At 42.9% G+C, this 4137-nt stretch overlaps 1 non-coding gene across 2 annotated transcripts; it reads right to left on the minus strand.

Moving 5' to 3' along the window:
• Positions 1-1074: 1074 nt before the first annotated feature.
• On the minus strand, positions 1075-3915 carry LOC107277977 (uncharacterized). 2 transcript variants are annotated; one of them, XR_010737338.1, is made up of 5 exons: positions 3212-3915; positions 2964-3062; positions 2380-2501; positions 1754-2090; positions 1075-1568 (listed from the first exon to the last, which is right to left on the minus strand). It is a non-coding gene; the product is annotated as an uncharacterized protein (transcript). The 2 variants fall into 2 exon arrangements; XR_010737337.1 differs by having other exon boundaries at positions 1075-1573.
• Between the last annotated feature and the right edge of the window lie 222 nt (positions 3916-4137).

Consider the following 4137-nt stretch of genomic DNA (forward strand, 5'->3'; position numbering starts at 1 on the left):
TGGTATGGATTAAACAAATTAGTGGTGCAGATAGTTAGAAATAGACATATTGTTATTAGCTTATAAGCATGCCAATGTGAAGACATGTTGTATATGAACCCCCACAGCATATATACTCTGATATATATACTTTTTGTTAGAACACGCCGAAGATAAGTGTATCATTTCATTAACACACCCTAACTCTTAAATGAAAAAGAAGGAAAAAAACAAACAAAACGACCTCCCTAGGACACAAGGGCTATCGACCCAACCAACACATCTTGGAGCTTTGATGTTCCATCCAAGCACCAAAGTGTGCAGCTTCAACTATTAGAGAAACTTCATAGTAATTGGTTAGAACTGATGAAAATGATTAGAGGTAACATTTGAGGTCAATTTAAGCCATACCCCCATAGATGGCAGTCTATGGCCATGCTTAACATCTTCTTAAACCCAATATGGATTTTTTAAAAAAATATATAATATGACTATTTCCAGAGCAAACATATATTTAAGCATCGAGAGAATAGATTCACAAGCAAGATTTTATTATATCGTTGACATGGGTACAAAAATGAGACCGACTATGACAAACAAAAAGAACCTTTGGTTATCCCAGGTAAACAACCTGAAATCATGAATTTCTATACCATGAATCAAATTTAATTTAACAATGATATAAAAATGAATGGCGTGTCTCGAATATAGTAAACATGTAGAAAGGTCAATTTCTCATTTAATATATGCAAAACCAGCTGCAACCAATATTGAAACATCAGAATGAAAAAGAATTCTAACAAATGATTAGGGATTTTTCCACTTAAATCATCTCAGTAATATCCTTACAGGCTTACATTTGCAGGGAAGCTAATCATATTAATAGAAAATATATTAATGATAAATATGAAGCATTTTAGCAAACAAATGATCAGGAGATTATAAACGCTCCATCCAGTCAAAGCATTTTAACAAACATATAATCATTGGATAAAATAGAATACAAATAATCAGATAAACAACAGGAGTCACATGCATGAAGCATATTCCTTCTTTCCTCTGCTTCCCTTTTTTCATCTCCCTTGGAAAGCAAAGTAGGTAGCTATATGAATATTGAATGACATTTGTTTCATGTACATGTGAAAATTTTCCAAACAGATCAAGAACCAAATACCTAGCATCTAGTACAGCAATACACTGTTTAGCATTAGAAAGATAATTAACACTGTACCTCTCAAGCTGTTGCATTCCAAAGCTTTGCAATTGCTGGTGATGTCCGTTGAGATAATAGAATATTCAGTCATTGGTTTCCAACTTTCCATAAGCAAATAATGGCAGTTTAGCTTCCAAACATGGATGATTTCCCTCCATTTCAGTTTCCCAAGTGTAGCCAGGAATTTTTTTTGAGAAAAAAACAGCAGGTTACTACGATATGGAATTAATCAGCTTGAAATTAAAATTTACTGTCATGAAGTCTCTAATTGCCCAAAGTGCTGGTCCTCTGCCTTCGTTTTGATTCCGACTGATTTCTACTGGTAGCAAAGTGCAGGTTACTACGCTGCAGATTTTTATAGAGCTCCCATTGGTTTCTACACTGCAAAAGACATTCTTAATTACACATATTTTGGAAATTGCTACCATTATTTACTTAAGCTAAACACAACTTAATGTGCAAAGAAGAGCATTCAATATTCACAGCATAATAGTGCGAAGAATCTAGAAATCCATCACCAAATTTTACCATAAAAGGCATTTCATCGGATATCTGGTGTACCTAGCAGAGAGGAAGAGACCAAGCCATTCTTGCGTCATGGTATTAGCTCAAGGAGAGGGAAGTACTCATTTATGATGCTAGTTAATCCATGAGGACTGCCTTTATCTCGAAAAAAACAGGGAGAGGGAAGTTAGCTGAGTTTACACTGATAAACATTGGCATCATGTTGACACACAAAATAATAGTAACACATTAACATGCAGAATTGCAGATAAGTCTGATACTGATTCTTGTCTGGAGAGGACAGAAGTGCATCTGCCAACAATAGTGCCCAGAGGACTATGGAGCATGAACATCAGCAGACAGCAGCTACGTCATTGGAGTCCAGTAACATACTCTGAGAGAATGTTTAAGCACACATAAAGTTCGGAAAATCATAGTGTGATTTCAAGAAGAACTATGTGCATAAAACCAGTCTTTTATGTCCTAACATGAAGCTAGACAGCAGGGTAGCTGCATCCGCCAATTGCAGATCAAAATGCATCAAAAATAAATTATATAGAAGGGATAAACTGGAGTTGCGATGAATTATGTGGCACTACATGATCCAACAAAATTCTAAGCAGAAAGCATAAAATATTGAAGGGAATTCTTCAAAAAGGCAAAAAAAAACAAGGAACTTATACCTTTTTCTCCAAATCAAGTGCTTCAGAAGCAAGACAGGCCAAAACAGAATCCACGGACATAATTGTGTCACAATGATCTTTGCAACTAAATGGCAATCCTCTTGATTGGAAGTTGACGGTGCCTATCAACAAAGATGATTCAGACTTTAGGTGAATTTACATATATGACTTCCGAGGACAAAGTGTGCAGATAAATGAACTTAATGCATTAGAAGCTATAAATGTATAAATTTCCATTAAAATCGTATAAGGTGGGTTGATGGTTCCTTAGCGTGCAGTCAGCACTACTCTACAAAACAAAGAGATCAGTATGCTTGTCACATTTTGACAAATAACAGATTAGCAGTGAATTTCCTGCTTGCTAACCAACCAACCTTCATTTATCTGAAATTCTGAACTGATAATCGTGGAGCACAACAAAACAAACCAAATAAAGGCAAACCGCATTGCCACTGCCACATTTTGGAATCGCTAGATGAACAGGTGAAAGTACAGAAACCTGTTGTCTTCAGAAGTAAGGGTCTTCACATATAGAGAAAAGCTGTGCATTGAGGAGCTGTGTTCTTGGATTAGAGCTAACGAACCTTTTTTGTCTGCCCTCCTGATTGTTGGACCAACGCTTCTCCTGCTGCTGTTGTTGGTGAGTGGTGACAAGAGGCGTCAGTTCCCTCCATGCTTTGTGACTGCACACATCATTTTGACACAAGCATCGGATATAAAAAAAACACTAATTCGTGCACAAAATCACCAGAGCAATCAGAATCAACAGCTGGTGGTAATCGATGTAGTGATTATCAAGGAATTTGGGAGGGAAGGAGGAAGGTATTTGTACCTGCATCACTGAAAGGAGATCCATGGGTGTTGAGCGAGGCGGAGGAGGAGCGTGGTAAACGGAAGAGGCCAATCCGGAGTCATGGTTGCACAGTAGCGAAGGAATCCGGCGAGCCGAGATCGACGATGATATGGGTGAGGCAGTGGGTCTGGCGGAAGGGCAGACCACCCCGGCGCCGTCGGAGGCCGAGGTCGAGTTCGGTTCCGGCAGCGGAGAAGGGGCCGAAGTCGGCTCCGGCGGTGGCTCCGGCGGCTGATCCGAGTGGGAGAAGCACGATACGGAGGCGGCTCCGGCGAGGACGCGGCGTAGCGCCGGCAGCGGGGCGGAGGAGAAGCCCGTGAGGAGGACAACCGCCGCGGTGGGGAAGAAGAAGGACGGCCGCGGGCTGAGGTCGATGTCGGTTCCGGCAGCGGAGAAGGGGCCGAAGTCGGCTCCGGCGGCTGATCCGAGTGGGAGAAGCACGATCTGGCCGCGTCTCCGGTGAGGACGCGGCGTAGCGCCGGCAGCGGGGCGTGGCGGTGGGGAAGAAGGAGGACGGCCGCGGCGGCTCCGGCTAGGACGCGGCATAGCGGCGGCAGTGGGGAGCAGGAGGATCGAGCGAGGAGGACGGCCGCGGCGGGTCCGGCAAGGACGCGGAGGAGCGGCGGCAGTGGGGTGTCGCTCCTGCGAGGACGCGGGGGGTAGTGAGCGAGGAAGAGAGGCGCGCGGTCTCCGCGGCCGCGGGTGGAGAAGGAGCGCTGTCTTCGCGCGTGGAATCCTCGGCTGTGAAATCGTGCGGTGGAGAAAACTTGCGCACGGATGGACGGTCCAGATTAGTCCGGATGATTTGGCCTAGTATTGGAGGGGAAGTAACTCCTACTTTTTATATTAGCTAAATATTTCAAGTGTCATATGCTACTTAAATTGTACTTTCAATAGCACAGCTA

Source organism: Oryza sativa, chromosome 11 (genome assembly GCF_034140825.1).
Source record: "Oryza sativa Japonica Group chromosome 11, ASM3414082v1".
Taxonomy (NCBI): domain Eukaryota; kingdom Viridiplantae; phylum Streptophyta; class Magnoliopsida; order Poales; family Poaceae; genus Oryza; species Oryza sativa.